Source organism: Salmo salar, unplaced genomic scaffold, assembly GCF_905237065.1.
Source record: "Salmo salar unplaced genomic scaffold, Ssal_v3.1, whole genome shotgun sequence".
Taxonomy (NCBI): domain Eukaryota; kingdom Metazoa; phylum Chordata; class Actinopteri; order Salmoniformes; family Salmonidae; genus Salmo; species Salmo salar.
Window position 1 is genome coordinate 1 of NW_025550392.1, and position 25442 is coordinate 25442.

Sequence of the window (25442 nt, forward strand, 5' to 3'; positions counted from 1 at the left end):
AGCACCATGGACAAGAACAATGGATATCCTCATTGTCATTTTTGCACTTGAAAGCAAAACTATTTTGTTATTGTGCTTAAGGCTCGTTGGTCTGGGGGGTATGATTCTCGCTTAGGAGTGCCGGGAGGTCGGGTTCCAAATCCCCGGATGAGCCCTTTGCAGATCTTTTAACAAGCTCAGACAGGCAGATCTCCCAGGCCGCTGGTCGCAAACAGCCACCTCTTGGGCGCGGGACGAGGTGGCTGAATGGTTTAGGCGATGGACAAGCTAATCTGTTGTGATATTCACTAGTTGGCTCAATGTCGCACTTCATTTAGAAAACCTGCAAAAAGTAAGAGCAAGTCGTGCTTCCCACGAAAATTGATTCCAATGTAATAGACTTGATACCCAGGCCCTAAAACTAGTGAATATGTCATGCTCTGCATTGGCGAAAATCAAACCGGGTCAACTGCTTGGAAAGGCAGCCTATGCTCACCACTATACCACCAATGCTATTTGAAGCTCGCTAGCTTATTATGGATACATCGATTCATATCTGGCCGTCATTTTTTTGTGGAAAGTGAGAATTATTTGACCAAAACGGATCGTTGGTGGTTGGTGTACTGATTATGGCTTAGGGTGCGAGAGGTCCCTGGTTAAAAAAATCTATCAAATTTTAATACAGTACCTGTTACCTTCTAGATTAGTCCCGTGACACTTGTATGGGGAGCGTAGGGCAAAACTGAGAACATTGTGACAAGTGGGGTCACTGGTTTGTTGCTCAAAGATTTTGGATTCTACAAACAGAAGTTTTGGCACATAAAGGGTTCCGACTAGACCGGGGTCCCCTGACACTTGTGGGGGACGTAGAGATAAATTGAGAACACCACCGTGTTCGTGAGGAGTCTCCCCTTTCAGGGAGTGGTCATACGATTTTGTAGGTCAAACGGTTCAGAAGCTACAGATGTTTTTGTGTGAGAAGACCGATTATGGAGGTATGTGTCATGGTTTGAATACCACCCTATAGCTGCCACCACCTTTTTGCAGATGTGGGTGATCTTATAAGCATAAACAGTTATGGAGGCTTGAGACAGATACGACACATCTCAATCTCTCTGAAGTTGAAAACTGATCTGATTTGAATAGGTATTTTTGTTCGTTTACTTTGATTCACGTGCTGATGCATCGATCCAACTCAAAATAAACAATGGATATCCTCATTGTATCATTGCCTTGAAAGCAAAACTATTTTGTTATTGTGTAAGGCTACGTTGGTCTAGGGGTATGATTCTGCTTAGGGTGCGGGAGGTCCCGGTTCAAATCCCGGATGAGCCCTTTTACGCAGATCTTTTAGCACTCTATGGGACCGGCGGGGCGAATTCGTCCCACCTACGTAGCAGCCACTGCCATCCTGTGGCGCGATTTTCAAAATCTTCAAAATCATATTACTTCAATTTCTCAAACATATGACTATTTTACAGCCATTTAAAGATAAGACTCTCGTTAATCTAACCCGCTGTCCGATTTCAAAAAGGCTTTACAAGCGAAAGCAAAACATTAGATTATGTCAGCAGAGTACCAAGCCAGAAATAATCAGACACCCATTTTTCCAAACCAGCATATAATAACTCACCCAAAACCCAGAAGACGGCTAAATGCAGCACTCACCTTTGATAGTCTTCATCAGATGACAACCCTAGGACATTATGTTATACAATACATGCATGTTTTGTTCAATCAGGATTCATATTTATATCGAAAACCAGCTTTTTACATTAGCATGTGGCGTTCAGAACTAGCATACCCCACGCAAACTTACGGGAATTCGCTAACATTTTACTAAATTACTCACGATAAAGCGTTCACAAAAGCATAACAATTATTTTAAAAATTATAGATACAGACCTCCTCTTGCACTTTTCGATATGTCCGATTTTTAAAATAGCTTTTGGTGAAAGCACATTTTGCAATATTCTAAGTACATAGCCCAGGCATCACGGGCTCGATATTTAGACACACCCGCAAGTTTAGCACTCACCATAATCATATTTACTATTATAAAAATGTCATTACCTTTGTTGTCTTCGTCAGAATGCACACCCAGGACGTCTACTTCAATAACAAATGTTGGTTTTGGTCCAAAATAATCCATCGTTATATCCGAATAAGCGGCGTTTTGTTCGCGTGCGTTCCAGACACTATCCGAAATAGTAAAGAAGTGTCGCGCGCGGCGCAATTCCTGACAATAAAATTCATATTCCATTGCCGTATCGCGGTCGAAATGTCAACCGCTGTTTAAAATCAATTTTACGTCATTTTTCGTGAGAAAGCGATAAAAATTCCGACAGGGAATCTCCTTTTCGGCAAACAGAGGAAAAAATCCCAAAGGCGGGGCGGTCGGGGTCACGCGCATAAGCTAGTGTCTCTTGATGGGCCACTTGAGGAGCGGATATGTGTTTCGCCTGGGGCTGGAATGACGACATTCTCTTTTTCCGGGCTCTGAGAGCCTATGGACGACGTGGGAAGTGTCACAAAGTTAGAGCAGAGATCCTTAGTAAATGATAGAGATGGCAAAGAAGTTCCAGAAATGGTCAGACAGGCCACTTCCTGTAAAGGAATCTCTCAGGTTTTGACCTGCCATTTGAGTTCTGTTATACTCACAGACACCATTCAAACAGTTTTAGAAAATTTAGGGTGTTTTCTATCCATATGTAATAAGTATATGCATATTCTAGTTACTGAGTAGGAGTGGTAACCAGATTAAATCGGGTATGTTTTTATCCAGCCGTGTCAATGCTGCCCCCTAGCCCTAACAGGTTAACAAGCTCAGACAGGCAGATCTCAGGCCACTGAGGCAAACAGCCACCTCTTGGGCGCAGGACGAGGTGGCTGAATGGGGCGATGGACAGCTAATCTATTGTGATATTCACTAGTTGGCTCAATGTCGGCACTTCATTTAGAAAACCTGCAAAAGTAAGAGCAATCGTACTTCCACGAAGATTGATTCAACGTAATAGACTTGAAATTACACCCAGCCCCTAAAACTAGTGAATATGTCATGCTCTGCATTGGCGAATCAAACCGGGTCAACTGCTTGGAAGGCAGCTATGCTCACCACTATACCACCAATGCTATTTGAAGCTCGCTAGCAACATGGAGACATCGATTCATATCCTGACCGTCATTTTTGTGGAAAGTGAAAATGATTTGACCAAACGGATCGTTGGGTTAGTGTACGATTATGGCTTAGGGTGCGAGAGGTCCCTGGTTAAAAATCTATCATTTTAATCAGTACCTGTTACCTTCAGATTAGTCCCGTGACACTTGTGGGGAACGTAGGGCAAAACTGAGAACATTGTGACAAGTGGGGTCACATTAGTTTGTTGCCCAAAGATTTTGGATTCTACAAACAGAGTTGGCACATAAAGGGTTCCGACTTCAGACGGGTCCCCCCTGACACTTGTGGGGACGTAGAGATAAATTGAGAACACCACCGTGTTCGTGAGGGTCTCCCCTTTCAGGGAGTGGTCATACGTTTGTAGGTCAAACGGTTCAGAAGCTACAGATGTTTTTGTGAGAAGACCGATTATAGGTATGTGTCATGGTTTGAATAACACCGCTCTAGCTCCACCACCTTTCATTGCAGATGTGGAGGTGTAAACATAAACAAGTTATGGAGGCTTGAGACAGATATCGACACATCTCAATCTCTCTAGTTGAAAACTGATCGATTTGAATGGGTATTTTTACATTCGTTTACTTTGATTCACGTACTGATGCATCAGTCAACTCAAAATAAATGAGCTCCATTCTTTTTTGAAGTTTTATTTTTCAGTTTCTCTTTTAAAATATTAATTGATCTCATTTTTGCTCAATATTCATTTGTCAACACTCATCATCAGTTTGCTGTCGCGGCTTAAGAAGACAGAATGTGAAAAACACAGCAGATGAAATACAAAAGATTTGAACTGAAGCCTGGTCAACAGTTTGGAAGACTGCTATGCTCACAAGTATAGCACAAACACTCACATGAGGTTCAATCTTTCCAAGCACCATGGACAAGAACAATGGATATCCTCATTGTCATTGCCGCAGAAAGCAAAACTATTTTGTTATTGTGTAAGGCTCGTTGGTCTAGGGGTATGATTCTCGCTTAGGAGTGCGGGAGGTCCCCGGGTTCAAATCCCGGATGAGCCCTTTTGCAGATCTTTTAACAAGCTCAGACAGGCAGATCTCAGGCCACTGGTCGCAAACAGCCACCTCTTGGGCGCAGGACGAGGTGGCTGAATGGTTTAGGCGATGGACAGCTAATCTATTGTGATATTCACTAGTTGGCTCAATGTCGCACTTCATTTAGAAAACCTGCAAAAAGTAAGAGCAATCGTACTTCCACGAAGATTGATTCCAATGTAATAGACTTGAAATTACACCCAGCCCCTAAAACTAGTGAATATGTCATGCTCTGCATTGGCCGGGAATCAAACCCGGGTCAACTGCTTGGAAGGCAGCTATGCTCACCACTATACCACCAATGCTATTTGAAGCTCGCTAGCAACATGGATACATCGATTCATATCCTGACCGTCATTTTTGTGGAAAGTGAAAATTATTTGACCAAACGGATCGTTGGTGTTAGTGTACGATTATGGCTTAGGGGTGCGAGAGGTCCCTGGTTAAAAATCTATCATTTTAATCAGTACCTGTTACCTTCAGATTAGTCCCGTGACACTTGTGGGGAACGTAGGGGCAAAACTGAGAACATTGTGACAAGTGGGGTCACATTAGTTTGTTGCCCAAAGATTTTGGATTCTACAAACAGAAGTTGGCACATAAAGGGTTCCGACTTCAGACGGGTCCCCTGACACTTGTGGGGGGACGTAGAGATAAATTGAGAACACCACCGTGTTCGTGAGGGTCTCCCCTTTCCAGGGAGTGGTCATACGAATTTGTAGGTCAAACGGTTCAGAAGCTACAGATGTTTTTGTGAGAAGACCGATTATAGGTATGTGTCATGGTTTGAATAACACCGCTCTAGCTCCACCACCTTTCATTGCAGATGTGGAGGTGTAACATAAACAGTTATGGAGGCTTGAGACAGATACGACACATCTCAATCTCTCTAGTTGAAAACTGATCGATTTGAATGGGTATTTTTTTACATTCGTTTACTTTGATTCACGTACTGATGCATCAGTCAACTCAAAATAAACAATGGATATCCTCATTGTCATTGCCGCAGAAAGCAAAACTATTTTGTTATTGTGTAAGGCTCGTTGGTCTAGGGGTATGATTCTCGCTTAGGGTGCGGGAGGTCCCGGGTTCAAATCCCGGATGAGCCCTTTTGCAGATCTTTTAACCTCTATGGGACCGGCGGGACGAATTCGTCCCACCTACGTAACAGCCACTGCCATCCTGTGGCGCGATTTTCAAAATCTTCAAAATCATATTACTTCAATTTCTCAAACATATGACTATTTTACAGCCATTTAAAGATAAGACTCTCGTTAATCTAACCACACTGTCCGATTTCAAAAAGGCTTTACAACGAAAGCAAAACATTAGATTATGTCAGCAGAGTACCAAGCCAGAAATAATCAGACACCCATTTTTCAAGCCAGCATATAATGTCACCAAAACCCAGAAGACAGCTAAATGCAGCACTCACCTTTGATGATCTTCATCAGATGACAACCCTAGGACATTATGTTATACAATACATGCATGTTTTGTTCAATCAAGTTCATATTTATATCAAAAACCAGCTTTTTACATTAGCATGTGACGTTCAGAACTAGCATACCCCCGCAAACTTACGGGGAATTCGCTAACATTTTACTAAATTACTCACGATAAACGTTCACAAAAAGCATAACAATTATTTTAAGAATTATAGATACAGACCTCCTCTATGCACTCGATATGTCCGATTTTAAAATAGCTTTTTGGTGAAAGCACATTTTGCAATATTCTAAGTACATAGCCCAGGCATCACGGGCTCGCTATTTAGACACCCGGCAAGTTTAGCACTCACCATAATCATATTTACTATTATAAAAATGTCATTACCTTTTGTTGTCTTCGTCAGAATGCACACCCAGGACGTCTACTTCAATAACAAATGTTGGTTTGGTCCAAAATAATCCATCGTTATATCCGAATAGCGGCGTTTTGTTCGTATGCTTCCAGACACTATCCGGAAATAGTAAAGAAGTGTGCGCTTGGCGCAATTCCTGACAATAAAATTCAAAGTATTCCATTGCCGTACGTCGAAGCATGTCAACCGCTGTTTAAAATCAATTTTTACGTCATTTTTCTCGTAGAGAAAAGCGATAAAATTCCGACAGGGAATCTCCTTTTCGGCAAACAGAGGAAAAAAAATCCCAAAGGCGGGGGCGGTCGGGGTCACGCGCATAAGCTAGTGTCTCTTGATGGGCCACTTGAGAAAGGCGATAATGTGTTTCAGCCTGGGGCTGGAATGACGACATTCTCTTTTTTTCCCGGGCTCTGAGAGCCTATGGACGACGTGGGAAGTGTCACGTTAGAGCAGAGATCCTTAGTAAATGATAGAGATGGCAAAGAAGTTCCAGAAATGGTCAGACAGGCCACTTCCTGTAAAGGAATCTCTCAGGTTTTGACCTGCCATTTGAGTTCTGTTATACTCACAGACACCATTCAAACAGTTTTAGAAAATTTAGGGTGTTTTCTATCCATATGTAATAAGTATATGCATATTCTAGTTACTGAGTAGGAGTGGTAACCAGATTAAATCGGGTATGTTTTTTATCCAGCCGTGTCAATGCTGCCCCCTAGCCCTAACAGGTTAACAAGCTCAGACAGGCAGATCTCAGGCCACTGGTCGCAAACAGCCACCTCTTGGGCGCAGGACGAGGTGGCTGAATGGTTTAGGCGATGGACAGCTAATCTATTGTGATATTCACTAGTTGGCTCAATGTCGCACTTCATTTAGAAAACCTGCAAAAAGTAAGAGCAAATCGTACTTCCACGAAGATTGATTCCAATGTAATAGACTTGAAATTACACCCAGCCCCTAAAACTAGTGAATATGTCATGCTCTGCATTGGCCGGGAATCGAACCCGGGTCAACTGCTTGGAAGGCAGCTATGCTCACCACTATACCACCAATGCTATGTGAAGCTCGCTAGCAACATGGAGACATCGATTCATATCCTGACCGTCATTTTTGTGGAAAGTGAAAATTATTTGACCAAACGGATCGTTGGTGTTAGTGTACGATTATGGCTTAGGGTGCGAGAGGTCCCTGGTTAAAAAATCTATCATTTTAATCAGTACCTGTTACCTTCAGATTAGTCCCGTGACACTTGTGGGGAACGTAGGGCAAAACTGAGAACATTGTGACAAGTGGGGTCACATTAGTTTGTTGCCCAAAGATTTTGGATTCTACAAACAGAAGTTGGCACATAAAGGGTTCCGACTTCAGACGGGTCCCCTGACACTTGTGGGGGACGTAGAGATAAATTGGGAACACCACCGTGTTCGTGAGGGTCTCCCCTTTCCAGGGGAGTGGTCATACGAATTTGTAGGTCAAACGGTTCAGAAGCTACAGATGTTTTTGTGAGAAGACCGATTATAGGTATGTGTCATGGTTTGAATAACACCGCTCTAGCTCCACCACCTTTCATTGCAGATGTGGAGGTGTAACATAAACAGTTATGGAGGCTTGAGACAGATACGACACATCTCAATCTCTCTAGTTGAAAACTGATCGATTTGAATGGGTATTTTTTACATTCGTTTACTTTGATTCACGTACTGATGCATCAGTCAACTCAAAATAAATGAGCTCCATTCTTTTTGAAGTTTTATTTTTCAGTTTCTCTTTTAAAATATTAATTGATCTCATTTTGCTCAATATTCATTTGTCAACACTCATCATCAGTTTGCTGTCGCGGCTTAAGAAGACAGAATGTGAAAAACACAGCAGATGAAATACAAAAGATTTGAACTGAAGCCTGGTCAACAGTTTGGAAGACTGCTATGCTCACAAGTATAGCACAAACACTCACATGAGGTTCAATCTTTCCAAGCACCATGGACAAGAACAATGGATATCCTCATTGTCATTGCCGCAGAAAGCAAAACTATTTTGTTATTGTGTAAGGCTCGTTGGTCTAGGGGTATGATTCTCGCTTAGGGTGCGAGAGGTCCCGGGTTCAAATCCCGGATGAGCCCTTTTGCAGATCTTTTAACAAGCTCAGACAGGCAGATCTCAGGCCACTGAGTCGCAAACAGCCACCTCTTGGGCGCAGGACGAGGTGGCTGAATGGTTTAGGCGATGGACAGCTAATCTATTGTGATATTCACTAGTTGGCTCAATGTCGCACTTCATTTAGAAAACCTGCAAAAAGTAAGAGCAAATCGTACTTCCACGAAGATTGATTCCAATGTAATAGACTTGAAATTACACCCAGCCCCTAAAACTAGTGAATATGTCATGCTCTGCATTGGCCGGGAATCGAACCCGGGTCAACTGCTTGGAAGGCAGCTATGCTCACCACTATACCACCAATGCTATGTGAAGCTCGCTAGCAACATGGAGACATCGATTCATATCCTGACCGTCATTTTTGTGGAAAGTGAAAATTATTTGACCAAACGGATCGTTGGTGTTAGTGTACGATTATGGCTTAGGGTGCGAGAGGTCCCTGGTTAAAAAATCTATCATTTTAATCAGTACCTGTTACCTTCAGATTAGTCCCGTGACACTTGTGGGGAACGTAGGGCAAAACTGAGAACATTGTGACAAGTGGGGTCACATTAGTTTGTTGCCCAAAGATTTTGGATTCTACAAACAGAAGTTGGCACATAAAGGGTTCCGACTTCAGACGGGTCCCCTGACACTTGTGGGGGACGTAGAGATAAATTGGGAACACCACCGTGTTCGTGAGGGTCTCCCCTTTCCAGGGAGTGGTCATACGAATTTGTAGGTCAAACGGTTCAGAAGCTACAGATGTTTTTGTGAGAAGACCGATTATAGGTATGTCTCATGGTTTGACTAACACCGCTCTAGCTCCACCACCTTTCATTGCAGATGTGGAGGTGTAACATAAACAGTTATGGAGGCTTGAGACAGATACGACACATCTCAATCTCTCTAGTTGAAAACTGATCGATTTGAATGGGTATTTTTACATTCGTTTACTTTGATTCACGTACTGATGCATCAGTCAACTCAAAATAAATGAGCTCCATTCTTTTTGAAGTTTTATTTTTTCAGTTTCTCTTTTAAAATATTAATTGATCTCATTTTGCTCAATATTCATTTGTCAACACTCATCATCAGTTTGCTGTCGCGGCTTAAGAAGACAGAATGTGAAAAACACAGCAGATGAAATACAAAAGATTTGAACTGAAGCCTGGTCAACAGTTTGGAAGACTGCTATGCTCACAAGTATAGCACAAACACTCACATGAGGTTCAATCTTTCCAAGCACCATGGACAAGAACAATGGATATCCTCATTGTCATTGCCGCAGAAAGCAAAACTATTTTGTTATTGTGTAAGGCTCGTTGGTCTAGGGGTATGATTCTCGCTTAGGGTGCGAGAGGTCCCGGGTTCAAATCCCGGATGAGCCCTTTTGCAGATCTTTTAACAAGCTCAGACAGGCAGATCTCAGGCCACTGGTCGCAAACAGCCACCTCTTGGGCGCAGGACGAGGTGGCTGAATGGTTTAGGCGATGGACAGCTAATCTATTGTGATATTCACTAGTTGGCTCAATGTCGCACTTCATTTAGAAAACCTGCAAAAAGTAAGAGCAAATCGTACTTCCACGAAGATTGATTCCAATGTAATAGACTTGAAATTACACCCAGCCCCTAAAACTAGTGAATATGTCATGCTCTGCATTGGCCGGGAATCGAACCCGGGTCAACTGCTTGGAAGGCAGCTATGCTCACCACTATACCACCAATGCTATGTGAAGCTCGCTAGCAACATGGAGACATCGATTCATATCCTGACCGTCATTTTTGTGGAAAGTGAAAATTATTTGACCAAACGGATCGTTGGTGTTGAGTGTACGATTATGGCTTAGGGTGCGAGAGGTCCCTGGTTAAAAAATCTATCATTTTAATCAGTACCTGTTACCTTCAGATTAGTCCCGTGACACTTGTGGGGAACGTAGGGCAAAACTGAGAACATTGTGACAAGTGGGGTCACATTAGTTTGTTGCCCAAAGATTTTGGATTCTACAAACAGAAGTTGGCACATAAAGGGTTCCGACTTCAGACGGGTCCCCTGACACTTGTGGGGGGACGTAGAGATAAATTGAGAACACCACCGTGTTCGTGAGGGTCTCCCCTTTCCAGGGAGTGGTCATACGAATTTGTAGGTCAAACGGTTCAGAAGCTGCAGATGTTTTTGTGAGAAGACCGATTATAGGTATGTCTCATGGTTTGACTAACACCGCTCTAGCTCCACCACCTTTCATTGCAGATGTGGAGGTGTAACATAAACAGTTATGGAGGCTTGAGACAGATACGACACATCTCAATCTCTCTAGTTGAAAACTGATCGATTTGAATGGGTATTTTTTACATTCGTTTACTTTGATTCACGTACTGATGCATCAGTCAACTCAAAATAAATGAGCTCCATTCTTTTTGAAGTTTTATTTTTTCAGTTTCTCTTTTAAAATATTAATTGATCTCATTTTGCTCAATATTCATTTGTCAACACTCATCATCAGTTTGCTGTCGCGGCTTAAGAAGACAGAATGTGAAAAACACAGCAGATGAAATACAAAAGATTTGAACTGAAGCCTGGTCAACAGTTTGGAAGACTGCTATGCTCACAAGTATAGCACAAACACTCACATGAGGTTCAATCTTTCCAAGCACCATGGACAAGAACAATGGATATCCTCATTGTCATTGCCGCAGAAAGCAAAACTATTTTGTTATTGTGTAAGGCTCGTTGGTCTAGGGGTATGATTCTCGCTTAGGGTGCGAGAGGTCCCGGGTTCAAATCCCGGATGAGCCCTTTTGCAGATCTTTTAACAAGCTCAGACAGGCAGATCTCAGGCCACTGAGTCGCAAACAGCCACCTCTTGGGCGCAGGACGAGGTGGCTGAATGGTTTAGGCGATGGACAGCTAATCTATTGTGATATTCACTAGTTGGCTCAATGTCGCACTTCATTTAGAAAACCTGCAAAAAGTAAGAGCAAATCGTACTTCCACGAAGATTGATTCCAATGTAATAGACTTGAAATTACACCCAGCCCCTAAAACTAGTGAATATGTCATGCTCTGCATTGGCCGGGAATCGAACCCGGGTCAACTGCTTGGAAGGCAGCTATGCTCACCACTATACCACCAATGCTATGTGAAGCTCGCTAGCAACATGGAGACATCGATTCATATCCTGACCGTCATTTTTGTGGAAAGTGAAAATTATTTGACCAAACGGATCGTTGGTGTTAGGTGTACGATTATGGCTTAGGGTGCGAGAGGTCCCTGGTTAAAAAATCTATCATTTTAATCAGTACCTGTTACCTTCAGATTAGTCCCGTGACACTTGTGGGGAACGTAGGGCAAAACTGAGAACATTGTGACAAGTGGGGTCACATTAGTTTGTTGCCCAAAGATTTTGGATTCTACAAACAGAAGTTGGCACATAAAGGGTTCCGACTTCAGACGGGTCCCCTGACACTTGTGGGGGACGTAGAGATAAATTGAGAACACCACCGTGTTCGTGAGGGTCTCCCCTTTCCAGGGAGTGGTCATACGAATTTGTAGGTCAAACGGTTCAGAAGCTACAGATGTTTTTGTGAGAAGACCGATTATAGGTATGTCTCATGGTTTGACTAACACCGCTCTAGCTCCACCACCTTTCATTGCAGATGTGGAGGTGTAACATAAACAGTTATGGAGGCTTGAGACAGATACGACACATCTCAATCTCTCTAGTTGAAAACTGATCGATTTGAATGGGTATTTTTTACATTCGTTTACTTTGATTCACGTACTGATGCATCAGTCAACTCAAAATAAATGAGCTCCATTCTTTTTGAAGTTTTATTTTTTCAGTTTCTCTTTTAAAATATTAATTGATCTCATTTTGCTCAATATTCATTTGTCAACACTCATCATCAGTTTGCTGTCGCGGCTTAAGAAGACAGAATGTGAAAAACACAGCAGATGAAATACAAAAGATTTGAACTGAAGCCTGGTCAACAGTTTGGAAGACTGCTATGCTCACAAGTATAGCACAAACACTCACATGAGGTTCAATCTTTCCAAGCACCATGGACAAGAACAATGGATATCCTCATTGTCATTGCCGCAGAAAGCAAAACTATTTTGTTATTGTGTAAGGCTCGTTGGTCTAGGGGTATGATTCTCGCTTAGGGTGCGAGAGGTCCCGGGTTCAAATCCCGGATGAGCCCTTTTGCAGATCTTTTAACAAGCTCAGACAGGCAGATCTCAGGCCACTGGTCGCAAACAGCCACCTCTTGGGCGCAGGACGAGGTGGCTGAATGGTTTAGGCGATGGACAGCTAATCTATTGTGATATTCACTAGTTGGCTCAATGTCGCACTTCATTTAGAAAACCTGCAAAAAGTAAGAGCAAATCGTACTTCCACGAAGATTGATTCCAATGTAATAGACTTGAAATTACACCCAGCCCCTAAAACTAGTGAATATGTCATGCTCTGCATTGGCCGGGAATCGAACCCGGGTCAACTGCTTGGAAGGCAGCTATGCTCACCACTATACCACCAATGCTATGTGAAGCTCGCTAGCAACATGGAGACATCGATTCATATCCTGACCGTCATTTTTGTGGAAAGTGAAAATTATTTGACCAAACGGATCGTTGGTGTTGAGTGTACGATTATGGCTTAGGGTGCGAGAGGTCCCTGGTTAAAAAATCTATCATTTTAATCAGTACCTGTTACCTTCAGATTAGTCCCGTGACACTTGTGGGGAACGTAGGGCAAAACTGAGAACATTGTGACAAGTGGGGTCACATTAGTTTGTTGCCCAAAGATTTTGGATTCTACAAACAGAAGTTGGCACATAAAGGGTTCCGACTTCAGACGGGTCCCCTGACACTTGTGGGGGACGTAGAGATAAATTGAGAACACCACCGTGTTCGTGAGGGTCTCCCCTTTCCAGGGAGTGGTCATACGAATTTGTAGGTCAAACGGTTCAGAAGCTACAGATGTTTTTGTGAGAAGACCGATTATAGGTATGTCTCATGGTTTGACTAACACCGCTCTAGCTCCACCACCTTTCATTGCAGATGTGGAGGTGTAACATAAACAGTTATGGAGGCTTGAGACAGATACGACACATCTCAATCTCTCTAGTTGAAAACTGATCGATTTGAATGGGTATTTTTTACATTCGTTTACTTTGATTCACGTACTGATGCATCAGTCAACTCAAAATAAATGAGCTCCATTCTTTTTGAAGTTTTATTTTTTCAGTTTCTCTTTTAAAATATTAATTGATCTCATTTTGCTCAATATTCATTTGTCAACACTCATCATCAGTTTGCTGTCGCGGCTTAAGAAGACAGAATGTGAAAAACACAGCAGATGAAATACAAAAGATTTGAACTGAAGCCTGGTCAACAGTTTGGAAGACTGCTATGCTCACAAGTATAGCACAAACACTCACATGAGGTTCAATCTTTCCAAGCACCATGGACAAGAACAATGGATATCCTCATTGTCATTGCCGCAGAAAGCAAAACTATTTTGTTATTGTGTAAGGCTCGTTGGTCTAGGGGTATGATTCTCGCTTAGGGTGCGAGAGGTCCCGGGTTCAAATCCCGGATGAGCCCTTTTGCAGATCTTTTAACAAGCTCAGACAGGCAGATCTCAGGCCACTGAGTCGCAAACAGCCACCTCTTGGGCGCAGGACGAGGTGGCTGAATGGTTTAGGCGATGGACAGCTAATCTATTGTGATATTCACTAGTTGGCTCAATGTCGCACTTCATTTAGAAAACCTGCAAAAAGTAAGAGCAAATCGTACTTCCACGAAGATTGATTCCAATGTAATAGACTTGAAATTACACCCAGCCCCTAAAACTAGTGAATATGTCATGCTCTGCATTGGCCGGGAATCGAACCCGGGTCAACTGCTTGGAAGGCAGCTATGCTCACCACTATACCACCAATGCTATGTGAAGCTCGCTAGCAACATGGAGACATCGATTCATATCCTGACCGTCATTTTTGTGGAAAGTGAAAATTATTTGACCAAACGGATCGTTGGTGTTGAGTGTACGATTATGGCTTAGGGTGCGAGAGGTCCCTGGTTAAAAAATCTATCATTTTAATCAGTACCTGTTACCTTCAGATTAGTCCCGTGACACTTGTGGGGAACGTAGGGCAAAACTGAGAACATTGTGACAAGTGGGGTCACATTAGTTTGTTGCCCAAAGATTTTGGATTCTACAAACAGAAGTTGGCACATAAAGGGTTCCGACTTCAGACGGGTCCCCTGACACTTGTGGGGGACGTAGAGATAAATTGAGAACACCACCGTGTTCGTGAGGGTCTCCCCTTTCCAGGGAGTGGTCATACGAATTTGTAGGTCAAACGGTTCAGAAGCTACAGATGTTTTTGTGAGAAGACCGATTATAGGTATGTCTCATGGTTTGACTAACACCGCTCTAGCTCCACCACCTTTCATTGCAGATGTGGAGGTGTAACATAAACAGTTATGGAGGCTTGAGACAGATACGACACATCTCAATCTCTCTAGTTGAAAACTGATCGATTTGAATGGGTATTTTTTACATTCGTTTACTTTGATTCACGTACTGATGCATCAGTCAACTCAAAATAAATGAGCTCCATTCTTTTTGAAGTTTTATTTTTTCAGTTTCTCTTTTAAAATATTAATTGATCTCATTTTGCTCAATATTCATTTGTCAACACTCATCATCAGTTTGCTGTCGCGGCTTAAGAAGACAGAATGTGAAAAACACAGCAGATGAAATACAAAAGATTTGAACTGAAGCCTGGTCAACAGTTTGGAAGACTGCTATGCTCACAAGTATAGCACAAACACTCACATGAGGTTCAATCTTTCCAAGCACCATGGACAAGAACAATGGATATCCTCATTGTCATTGCCGCAGAAAGCAAAACTATTTTGTTATTGTGTAAGGCTCGTTGGTCTAGGGGTATGATTCTCGCTTAGGGTGCGAGAGGTCCCGGGTTCAAATCCCGGATGAGCCCTTTTGCAGATCTTTTAACAAGCTCAGACAGGCAGATCTCAGGCCACTGAGTCGCAAACAGCCACCTCTTGGGCGCAGGACGAGGTGGCTGAATGGTTTAGGCGATGGACAGCTAATCTATTGTGATATTCACTAGTTGGCTCAATGTCGCACTTCATTTAGAAAACCTGCAAAAAGTAAGAGCAAATCGTACTTCCACGAAGATTGATTCCAATGTAATAGACTTGAAATTACACCCAGCCCCTAAAACTAGTGAATATGTCATGCTCTGCATTGGCCGGGAATCGAACCCGGGTCAACTGCTTGGAAGGCAGCTATGCTCACCACTATACCACCAATGCTATGTGAAGCTCGCTAGCAACATGGAGACATCGATTCATATCCTGACCGTCATTTTTGTGGAAAGTGAAAATTATTTGACCAAACGGATCGTTGGTGTTGAGTGTACGATTATGGCTTAGGGTGCGAGAGGTCCCTGGTTAAAAAATCTATCATTTTAATCAGTACCTGTTACCTTCAGATTAGTCCCGTGACACTTGTGGGGAACGTAGGGCAAAACTGAGAACATTGTGACAAGTGGGGTCACATTAGTTTGTTGCCCAAAGATTTTGGATTCTACAAACAGAAGTTGGCACATAAAGGGTTCCGACTTCAGACGGGTCCCCTGACACTTGTGGGGGACGTAGAGATAAATTGAGAACACCACCGTGTTCGTGAGGGTCTCCCCTTTCCAGGGAGTGGTCATACGAATTTGTAGGTCAAACGGTTCAGAAGCTGCAGATGTTTTTGTGAGAAGACCGATTATAGGTATGTCTCATGGTTTGACTAACACCGCTCTAGCTCCACCACCTTTCATTGCAGATGTGGAGGTGTAACATAAACAGTTATGGAGGCTTGAGACAGATACGACACATCTCAATCTCTCTAGTTGAAAACTGATCGATTTGAATGGGTATTTTTTACATTCGTTTACTTTGATTCACGTACTGATGCATCAGTCAACTCAAAATAAATGAGCTCCATTCTTTTTGAAGTTTTATTTTTTCAGTTTCTCTTTTAAAATATTAATTGATCTCATTTTGCTCAATATTCATTTGTCAACACTCATCATCAGTTTGCTGTCGCGGCTTAAGAAGACAGAATGTGAAAAACACAGCAGATGAAATACAAAAGATTTGAACTGAAGCCTGGTCAACAGTTTGGAAGACTGCTATGCTCACAAGTATAGCACAAACACTCACATGAGGTTCAATCTTTCCAAGCACCATGGACAAGAACAATGGATATCCTCATTGTCATTGCCGCAGAAAGCAAAACTATTTTGTTATTGTGTAAGGCTCGTTGGTCTAGGGGTATGATTCTCGCTTAGGGTGCGAGAGGTCCCGGGTTCAAATCCCGGATGAGCCCTTTTGCAGATCTTTTAACAAGCTCAGACAGGCAGATCTCAGGCCACTGGTCGCAAACAGCCACCTCTTGGGCGCAGGACGAGGTGGCTGAATGGTTTAGGCGATGGACAGCTAATCTATTGTGATATTCACTAGTTGGCTCAATGTCGCACTTCATTTAGAAAACCTGCAAAAAGTAAGAGCAAATCGTACTTCCACGAAGATTGATTCCAATGTAATAGACTTGAAATTACACCCAGCCCCTAAAACTAGTGAATATGTCATGCTCTGCATTGGCCGGGAATCGAACCCGGGTCAACTGCTTGGAAGGCAGCTATGCTCACCACTATACCACCAATGCTATGTGAAGCTCGCTAGCAACATGGAGACATCGATTCATATCCTGACCGTCATTTTTGTGGAAAGTGAAAATTATTTGACCAAACGGATCGTTGGTGTTGGTGTACGATTATGGCTTAGGGTGCGAGAGGTCCCTGGTTAAAAAATCTATCATTTTAATCAGTACCTGTTACCTTCAGATTAGTCCCGTGACACTTGTGGGGAACGTAGGGCAAAACTGAGAACATTGTGACAAGTGGGGTCACATTAGTTTGTTGCCCAAAGATTTTGGATTCTACAAACAGAAGTTGGCACATAAAGGGTTCCGACTTCAGACGGGTCCCCTGACACTTGTGGGGGACGTAGAGATAAATTGGGAACACCACCGTGTTCGTGAGGGTCTCCCCTTTCCAGGGAGTGGTCATACGAATTTGTAGGTCAAACGGTTCAGAAGCTACAGATGTTTTTGTGAGAAGACCGATTATAGGTATGTCTCATGGTTTGACTAACACCGCTCTAGCTCCACCACCTTTCATTGCAGATGTGGAGGTGTAACATAAACAGTTATGGAGGCTTGAGACAGATACGACACATCTCAATCTCTCTAGTTGAAAACTGATCGATTTGAATGGGTATTTTTTACATTCGTTTACTTTGATTCACGTACTGATGCATCAGTCAACTCAAAATAAATGAGCTCCATTCTTTTTGAAGTTTTATTTTTTCAGTTTCTCTTTTAAAATATTAATTGATCTCATTTTGCTCAATATTCATTTGTCAACACTCATCATCAGTTTGCTGTCGCGGCTTAAGAAGACAGAATGTGAAAAACACAGCAGATGAAATACAAAAGATTTGAACTGAAGCCTGGTCAACAGTTTGGAAGACTGCTATGCTCACAAGTATAGCACAAACACTCACATGAGGTTCAATCTTTCCAAGCACCATGGACAAGAACAATGGATATCCTCATTGTCATTGCCGCAGAAAGCAAAACTATTTTGTTATTGTGTAAGGCTCGTTGGTCTAGGGGTATGATTCTCGCTTAGGGTGCGAGAGGTCCCGGGTTCAAATCCCGGATGAGCCCTTTTGCAGATCTTTTAACAAGCTCAGACAGGCAGATCTCAGGCCACTGAGTCGCAAACAGCCACCTCTTGGGCGCAGGACGAGGTGGCTGAATGGTTTAGGCGATGGACAGCTAATCTATTGTGATATTCACTAGTTGGCTCAATGTCGCACTTCATTTAGAAAACCTGCAAAAAGTAAGAGCAAATCGTACTTCCACGAAGATTGATTCCAATGTAATAGACTTGAAATTACACCCAGCCCCTAAAACTAGTGAATATGTCATGCTCTGCATTGGCCGGGAATCGAACCCGGGTCAACTGCTTGGAAGGCAGCTATGCTCACCACTATACCACCAATGCTATGTGAAGCTCGCTAGCAACATGGAGACATCGATTCATATCCTGACCGTCATTTTTGTGGAAAGTGAAAATTATTTGACCAAACGGATCGTTGGTGTTAGTGTACGATTATGGCTTAGGGTGCGAGAGGTCCCTGGTTAAAAAATCTATCATTTTAATCAGTACCTGTTACCTTCAGATTAGTCCCGTGACACTTGTGGGGAACGTAGGGCAAAACTGAGAACATTGTGACAAGTGGGGTCACATTAGTTTGTTGCCCAAAGATTTTGGATTCTACAAACAGAAGTTGGCACATAAAGGGTTCCGACTTCAGACGGGTCCCCTGACACTTGTGGGGGACGTAGAGATAAATTGGGAACACCACCGTGTTCGTGAGGGTCTCCCCTTTCCAGGGAGTGGTCATACGAATTTGTAGGTCAAACGGTTCAGAAGCTACAGATGTTTTTGTGAGAAGACCGATTATAGGTATGTCTCATGGTTTGACTAACACCGCTCTAGCTCCACCACCTTTCATTGCAGATGTGGAGGTGTAACATAAACAGTTATGGAGGCTTGAGACAGATACGACACATCTCAATCTCTCTAGTTGAAAACTGATCGATTTGAATGGGTATTTTTTACATTCGTTTACTTTGATTCACGTACTGATGCATCAGTCAACTCAAAATAAATGAGCTCCATTCTTTTTGAAGTTTTATTTTTTCAGTTTCTCTTTTAAAATATTAATTGATCTCATTTTGCTCAATATTCATTTGTCAACACTCATCATCAGTTTGCTGTCGCGGCTTAAGAAGACAGAATGTGAAAAACACAGCAGATGAAATACAAAAGATTTGAACTGAAGCCTGGTCAACAGTTTGGAAGACTGCTATGCTCACAAGTATAGCACAAACACTCACATGAGGTTCAATCTTTCCAAGCACCATGGACAAGAACAATGGATATCCTCATTGTCATTGCCGCAGAAAGCAAAACTATTTTGTTATTGTGTAAGGCTCGTTGGTCTAGGGGTATGATTCTCGCTTAGGGTGCGAGAGGTCCCGGGTTCAAATCCCGGATGAGCCCTTTTGCAGATCTTTTAACAAGCTCAGACAGGCAGATCTCAGGCCACTGAGTCGCAAACAGCCACCTCTTGGGCGCAGGACGAGGTGGCTGAATGGTTTAGGCGATGGACAGCTAATCTATTGTGATATTCACTAGTTGGCTCAATGTCGCACTTCATTTAGAAAACCTGCAAAAAGTAAGAGCAAATCGTACTTCCACGAAGATTGATTCCAATGTAATAGACTTGAAATTACACCCAGCCCCTAAAACTAGTGAATATGTCATGCTCTGCATTGGCCGGGAATCGAACCCGGGTCAACTGCTTGGAAGGCAGCTATGCTCACCACTATACCACCAATGCTATGTGAAGCTCGCTAGCAACATGGAGACATCGATTCATATCCTGACCGTCATTTTTGTGGAAAGTGAAAATTATTTGACCAAACGGATCGTTGGTGTTGAGTGTACGATTATGGCTTAGGGTGCGAGAGGTCCCTGGTTAAAAAATCTATCATTTTAATCAGTACCTGTTACCTTCAGATTAGTCCCGTGACACTTGTGGGGAACGTAGGGCAAAACTGAGAACATTGTGACAAGTGGGGTCACATTAGTTTGTTGCCCAAAGATTTTGGATTCTACAAACAGAAGTTGGCACATAAAGGGTTCCGACTTCAGACGGGTCCCCTGACACTTGTGGGGGACGTAGAGATAAATTGAGAACACCACCGTGTTCGTGAGGGTCTCCCCTTTCCAGGGAGTGGTCATACGAATTTGTAGGTCAAACGGTTCAGAAGCTACAGATGTTTTTGTGAGAAGACCGATTATAGGTATGTCTCATGGTTTGACTAACACCGCTCTAGCTCCACCACCTTTCATTGCAGATGTGGAGGTGTAACATAAACAGTTATGGAGGCTTGAGACAGATACGACACATCTCAATCTCTCTAGTTGAAAACTGATCGATTTGAATGGGTATTTTTTACATTCGTTTACTTTGATTCACGTACTGATGCATCAGTCAACTCAAAATAAATGAGCTCCATTCTTTTTGAAGTTTTATTTTTTCAGTTTCTCTTTTAAAATATTAATTGATCTCATTTTGCTCAATATTCATTTGTCAACACTCATCATCAGTTTGCTGTCGCGGCTTAAGAAGACAGAATGTGAAAAACACAGCAGATGAAATACAAAAGATTTGAACTGAAGCCTGGTCAACAGTTTGGAAGACTGCTATGCTCACAAGTATAGCACAAACACTCACATGAGGTTCAATCTTTCCAAGCACCATGGACAAGAACAATGGATATCCTCATTGTCATTGCCGCAGAAAGCAAAACTATTTTGTTATTGTGTAAGGCTCGTTGGTCTAGGGTATATGATTCTCGCTTAGGGTGCGAGAGCTCCCGGGTTCAAATCCCGGATGAGCCCTTTTGCAGATCTTTTAACAAGCTCAGACAGGCAGATCTCAGGCCACTGAGTCGCAAAACAGCCACCTCTTGGGCGCAGGACGAGGTGGCTGAATGGTTTAGGCGATGGACAGCTAATCTATTGTGATATTCACTAGTTGGCTCAATGTCGCACTTCATTTAGAAAACCTGCAAAAAGTAAGAGCAAATCGTACTTCCACGAAGATTGATTCCAATGTAATAGACTTGAAATTACACCCAGCCCCTAAAACTAGTGAATATGTCATGCTCTGCATTGGCCGGGAATCGAACCCGGGTCAACTGCTTGGAAGGCAGCTATGCTCACCACTATACCACCAATGCTATGTGAAGCTCGCTAGCAACATGGAGACATCGATTCATATCCTGACCGTCATTTTTGTGGAAAGTGAAAATTATTTGACCAAACGGATCGTTGGTGTTGGTGTACGATTATGGCTTAGGGTGCGAGAGGTCCCTGGTTAAAAAATCTATCATTTTAATCAGTACCTGTTACCTTCAGATTAGTCCCGTGACACTTGTGGGGAACGTAGGGCAAAACTGAGAACATTGTGACAAGTGGGGTCACATTAGTTTGTTGCCCAAAGATTTTGGATTCTACAAACAGAAGTTGGCACATAAAGGGTTCCGACTTCAGACGGGTCCCCTGACACTTGTGGGGGACGTAGAGATAAATTGAGAACACCACCGTGTTCGTGAGGGTCTCCCCTTTCCAGGGAGTGGTCATACGAATTTGTAGGTCAAACGGTTCAGAAGCTACAGATGTTTTTGTGAGAAGACCGATTATAGGTATGTCTCATGGTTTGACTAACACCGCTCTAGCTCCACCACCTTTCATTGCAGATGTGGAGGTGTAACATAAACAGTTATGGAGGCTTGAGACAGATACGACACATCTCAATCTCTCTAGTTGAAAACTGATCGATTTGAATGGGTATTTTTTACATTCGTTTACTTTGATTCACGTACTGATGCATCAGTCAACTCAAAATAAATGAGCTCCATTCTTTTTGAAGTTTTATTTTTTCAGTTTCTCTTTTAAAATATTAATTGATCTCATTTTGCTCAATATTCATTTGTCAACACTCATCATCAGTTTGCTGTCGCGGCTTAAGAAGACAGAATGTGAAAAACACAGCAGATGAAATACAAAAGATTTGAACTGAAGCCTGGTCAACAGTTTGGAAGACTGCTATGCTCACAAGTATAGCACAAACACTCACATGAGGTTCAATCTTTCCAAGCACCATGGACAAGAACAATGGATATCCTCATTGTCATTGCCGCAGAAAGCAAAACTATTTTGTTATTGTGTAAGGCTCGTTGGTCTAGGGGTATGATTCTCGCTTAGGGTGCGAGAGGTCCCGGGTTCAAATCCCGGATGAGCCCTTTTGCAGATCTTTTAACAAGCTCAGACAGGCAGATCTCAGGCCACTGAGTCGCAAACAGCCACCTCTTGGGCGCAGGACGAGGTGGCTGAATGGTTTAGGCGATGGACAGCTAATCTATTGTGATATTCACTAGTTGGCTCAATGTCGCACTTCATTTAGAAAACCTGCAAAAAGTAAGAGCAAATCGTACTTCCACGAAGATTGATTCCAATGTAATAGACTTGAAATTACACCCAGCCCCTAAAACTAGTGAATATGTCATGCTCTGCATTGGCCGGGAATCGAACCCGGGTCAACTGCTTGGAAGGCAGCTATGCTCACCACTATACCACCAATGCTATGTGAAGCTCGCTAGCAACATGGAGACATCGATTCATATCCTGACCGTCATTTTTGTGGAAAGTGAAAATTATTTGACCAAACGGATCGTTGGTGTTAGTGTACGATTATGGCTTAGGGTGCGAGAGGTCCCTGGTTAAAAAATCTATCATTTTAATCAGTACCTGTTACCTTCAGATTAGTCCCGTGACACTTGTGGGGAACGTAGGGCAAAACTGAGAACATTGTGACAAGTGGGGTCACATTAGTTTGTTGCCCAAAGATTTTGGATTCTACAAACAGAAGTTGGCACATAAAGGGTTCCGACTTCAGACGGGTCCCCTGACACTTGTGGGGGGACGTAGAGATAAATTGAGAACACCACCGTGTTCGTGAGGGTCTCCCCTTTCCAGGGAGTGGTCATACGAATTTGTAGGTCAAACGGTTCAGAAGCTACAGATGTTTTTGTGAGAAGACCGATTATAGGTATGTCTCATGGTTTGACTAACACCGCTCTAGCTCCACCACCTTTCATTGCAGATGTGGAGGTGTAACATAAACAGTTATGGAGGCTTGAGACAGATACGACACATCTCAATCTCTCTAGTTGAAAACTGATCGATTTGAATGGGTATTTTTTACATTCGTTTACTTTGATTCACGTACTGATGCATCAGTCAACTCAAAATAAATGAGCTCCATTCTTTTTGAAGTTTTATTTTTTCAGTTTCTCTTTTAAAATATTAATTGATCTCATTTTGCTCAATATTCATTTGTCAACACTCATCATCAGTTTGCTGTCGCGGCTTAAGAAGACAGAATGTGAAAAACACAGCAGATGAAATACAAAAGATTTGAACTGAAGCCTGGTCAACAGTTTGGAAGACTGCTATGCTCACAAGTATAGCACAAACACTCACATGAGGTTCAATCTTTCCAAGCACCATGGACAAGAACAATGGATATCCTCATTGTCATTGCCGCAGAAAGCAAAACTATTTTGTTATTGTGTAAGGCTCGTTGGTCTAGGGTATATGATTCTCGCTTAGGGTGCGAGAGCTCCCGGGTTCAAATCCCGGATGAGCCCTTTTGCAGATCTTTTAACAAGCTCAGACAGGCAGATCTCAGGCCACTGAGTCGCAAACAGCCACCTCTTGGGCGCAGGACGAGGTGGCTGAATGGTTTAGGCGATGGACAGCTAATCTATTGTGATATTCACTAGTTGGCTCAATGTCGCACTTCATTTAGAAAACCTGCAAAAAGTAAGAGCAAATCGTACTTCCACGAAGATTGATTCCAATGTAATAGACTTGAAATTACACCCAGCCCCTAAAACTAGTGAATATGTCATGCTCTGCATTGGCCGGGAATCGAACCCGGGTCAACTGCTTGGAAGGCAGCTATGCTCACCACTATACCACCAATGCTATGTGAAGCTCGCTAGCAACATGGAGACATCGATTCATATCCTGACCGTCATTTTTGTGGAAAGTGAAAATTATTTGACCAAACGGATCGTTGGTGTTAGTGTACGATTATGGCTTAGGGTGCGAGAGGTCCCTGGTTAAAAAATCTATCATTTTAATCAGTACCTGTTACCTTCAGATTAGTCCCGTGACACTTGTGGGGAACGTAGGGCAAAACTGAGAACATTGTGACAAGTGGGGTCACATTAGTTTGTTGCCCAAAGATTTTGGATTCTACAAACAGAAGTTGGCACATAAAGGGTTCCGACTTCAGACGGGTCCCCTGACACTTGTGGGGGACGTAGAGATAAATTGAGAACACCACCGTGTTCGTGAGGGTCTCCCCTTTCCAGGGAGTGGTCATACGAATTTGTAGGTCAAACGGTTCAGAAGCTACAGATGTTTTTGTGAGAAGACCGATTATAGGTATGTCTCATGGTTTGACTAACACCGCTCTAGCTCCACCACCTTTCATTGCAGATGTGGAGGTGTAACATAAACAGTTATGGAGGCTTGAGACAGATACGACACATCTCAATCTCTCTAGTTGAAAACTGATCGATTTGAATGGGTATTTTTTACATTCGTTTACTTTGATTCACGTACTGATGCATCAGTCAACTCAAAATAAATGAGCTCCATTCTTTTTGAAGTTTTATTTTTTCAGTTTCTCTTTTAAAATATTAATTGATCTCATTTTGCTCAATATTCATTTGTCAACACTCATCATCAGTTTGCTGTCGCGGCTTAAGAAGACAGAATGTGAAAAACACAGCAGATGAAATACAAAAGATTTGAACTGAAGCCTGGTCAACAGTTTGGAAGACTGCTATGCTCACAAGTATAGCACAAACACTCACATGAGGTTCAATCTTTCCAAGCACCATGGACAAGAACAATGGATATCCTCATTGTCATTGCCGCAGAAAGCAAAACTATTTTGTTATTGTGTAAGGCTCGTTGGTCTAGGGGTATGATTCTCGCTTAGGGTGCGAGAGGTCCCGGGTTCAAATCCCGGATGAGCCCTTTTGCAGATCTTTTAACAAGCTCAGACAGGCAGATCTCAGGCCACTGAGTCGCAAACAGCCACCTCTTGGGCGCAGGACGAGGTGGCTGAATGGTTTAGGCGATGGACAGCTAATCTATTGTGATATTCACTAGTTGGCTCAATGTCGCACTTCATTTAGAAAACCTGCAAAAAGTAAGAGCAAATCGTACTTCCACGAAGATTGATTCCAATGTAATAGACTTGAAATTACACCCAGCCCCTAAAACTAGTGAATATGTCATGCTCTGCATTGGCCGGGAATCGAACCGGGTCAACTGCTTGGAAGGCAGCTATGCTCACCACTATACCACCAATGCTATGTGAAGCTCGCTAGCAACATGGAGACATCGATTCATATCCTGA

General features: G+C 42.7%; 26 non-coding genes across 26 annotated transcripts; 12 read left to right on the top strand and 14 right to left on the bottom strand.

The window, feature by feature from the left end:
• Positions 1-4442: 4442 nt before the first annotated feature.
• Positions 4443-4514, bottom strand: trnag-ucc (transfer RNA glycine (anticodon UCC)). The gene has a single exon. It is a non-coding gene; the product is annotated as a tRNA-Gly (tRNA).
• A 732-nt stretch (positions 4515-5246) lies between these two features.
• trnap-agg (transfer RNA proline (anticodon AGG)) lies at positions 5247-5318 on the top strand. The gene has a single exon. It is a non-coding gene; the product is annotated as a tRNA-Pro (tRNA).
• A 1735-nt stretch (positions 5319-7053) lies between these two features.
• Positions 7054-7125, bottom strand: trnag-ucc (transfer RNA glycine (anticodon UCC)). The gene has a single exon. It is a non-coding gene; the product is annotated as a tRNA-Gly (tRNA).
• Positions 7126-8118: 993 nt separating this feature from the next.
• On the top strand, positions 8119-8190 carry trnap-agg (transfer RNA proline (anticodon AGG)). The gene has a single exon. It is a non-coding gene; the product is annotated as a tRNA-Pro (tRNA).
• A 268-nt stretch (positions 8191-8458) lies between these two features.
• Positions 8459-8530, bottom strand: trnag-ucc (transfer RNA glycine (anticodon UCC)). The gene has a single exon. It is a non-coding gene; the product is annotated as a tRNA-Gly (tRNA).
• Positions 8531-9522: 992 nt separating this feature from the next.
• Positions 9523-9594, top strand: trnap-agg (transfer RNA proline (anticodon AGG)). Its single transcript has one exon. It is a non-coding gene; the product is annotated as a tRNA-Pro (tRNA).
• A 267-nt stretch (positions 9595-9861) lies between these two features.
• Positions 9862-9933, bottom strand: trnag-ucc (transfer RNA glycine (anticodon UCC)). The gene has a single exon. It is a non-coding gene; the product is annotated as a tRNA-Gly (tRNA).
• Positions 9934-10928: 995 nt separating this feature from the next.
• trnap-agg (transfer RNA proline (anticodon AGG)) lies at positions 10929-11000 on the top strand. Its single transcript has one exon. It is a non-coding gene; the product is annotated as a tRNA-Pro (tRNA).
• A 268-nt stretch (positions 11001-11268) lies between these two features.
• trnag-ucc (transfer RNA glycine (anticodon UCC)) lies at positions 11269-11340 on the bottom strand. Its single transcript has one exon. It is a non-coding gene; the product is annotated as a tRNA-Gly (tRNA).
• A 994-nt stretch (positions 11341-12334) lies between these two features.
• On the top strand, positions 12335-12406 carry trnap-agg (transfer RNA proline (anticodon AGG)). Its single transcript has one exon. It is a non-coding gene; the product is annotated as a tRNA-Pro (tRNA).
• A 267-nt stretch (positions 12407-12673) lies between these two features.
• On the bottom strand, positions 12674-12745 carry trnag-ucc (transfer RNA glycine (anticodon UCC)). The gene has a single exon. It is a non-coding gene; the product is annotated as a tRNA-Gly (tRNA).
• A 994-nt stretch (positions 12746-13739) lies between these two features.
• On the top strand, positions 13740-13811 carry trnap-agg (transfer RNA proline (anticodon AGG)). The gene has a single exon. It is a non-coding gene; the product is annotated as a tRNA-Pro (tRNA).
• Positions 13812-14079: 268 nt separating this feature from the next.
• trnag-ucc (transfer RNA glycine (anticodon UCC)) lies at positions 14080-14151 on the bottom strand. Its single transcript has one exon. It is a non-coding gene; the product is annotated as a tRNA-Gly (tRNA).
• A 994-nt stretch (positions 14152-15145) lies between these two features.
• trnap-agg (transfer RNA proline (anticodon AGG)) lies at positions 15146-15217 on the top strand. The gene has a single exon. It is a non-coding gene; the product is annotated as a tRNA-Pro (tRNA).
• Positions 15218-15485: 268 nt separating this feature from the next.
• On the bottom strand, positions 15486-15557 carry trnag-ucc (transfer RNA glycine (anticodon UCC)). The gene has a single exon. It is a non-coding gene; the product is annotated as a tRNA-Gly (tRNA).
• Positions 15558-16551: 994 nt separating this feature from the next.
• trnap-agg (transfer RNA proline (anticodon AGG)) lies at positions 16552-16623 on the top strand. The gene has a single exon. It is a non-coding gene; the product is annotated as a tRNA-Pro (tRNA).
• Positions 16624-16890: 267 nt separating this feature from the next.
• trnag-ucc (transfer RNA glycine (anticodon UCC)) lies at positions 16891-16962 on the bottom strand. The gene has a single exon. It is a non-coding gene; the product is annotated as a tRNA-Gly (tRNA).
• Positions 16963-17955: 993 nt separating this feature from the next.
• On the top strand, positions 17956-18027 carry trnap-agg (transfer RNA proline (anticodon AGG)). The gene has a single exon. It is a non-coding gene; the product is annotated as a tRNA-Pro (tRNA).
• A 268-nt stretch (positions 18028-18295) lies between these two features.
• trnag-ucc (transfer RNA glycine (anticodon UCC)) lies at positions 18296-18367 on the bottom strand. The gene has a single exon. It is a non-coding gene; the product is annotated as a tRNA-Gly (tRNA).
• Positions 18368-19360: 993 nt separating this feature from the next.
• trnap-agg (transfer RNA proline (anticodon AGG)) lies at positions 19361-19432 on the top strand. Its single transcript has one exon. It is a non-coding gene; the product is annotated as a tRNA-Pro (tRNA).
• Positions 19433-19700: 268 nt separating this feature from the next.
• trnag-ucc (transfer RNA glycine (anticodon UCC)) lies at positions 19701-19772 on the bottom strand. Its single transcript has one exon. It is a non-coding gene; the product is annotated as a tRNA-Gly (tRNA).
• Positions 19773-21108: 1336 nt separating this feature from the next.
• trnag-ucc (transfer RNA glycine (anticodon UCC)) lies at positions 21109-21180 on the bottom strand. Its single transcript has one exon. It is a non-coding gene; the product is annotated as a tRNA-Gly (tRNA).
• Positions 21181-22173: 993 nt separating this feature from the next.
• Positions 22174-22245, top strand: trnap-agg (transfer RNA proline (anticodon AGG)). Its single transcript has one exon. It is a non-coding gene; the product is annotated as a tRNA-Pro (tRNA).
• A 268-nt stretch (positions 22246-22513) lies between these two features.
• On the bottom strand, positions 22514-22585 carry trnag-ucc (transfer RNA glycine (anticodon UCC)). The gene has a single exon. It is a non-coding gene; the product is annotated as a tRNA-Gly (tRNA).
• A 1335-nt stretch (positions 22586-23920) lies between these two features.
• trnag-ucc (transfer RNA glycine (anticodon UCC)) lies at positions 23921-23992 on the bottom strand. The gene has a single exon. It is a non-coding gene; the product is annotated as a tRNA-Gly (tRNA).
• A 993-nt stretch (positions 23993-24985) lies between these two features.
• trnap-agg (transfer RNA proline (anticodon AGG)) lies at positions 24986-25057 on the top strand. The gene has a single exon. It is a non-coding gene; the product is annotated as a tRNA-Pro (tRNA).
• The last annotated feature ends 385 nt before the right edge of the window (positions 25058-25442 follow it).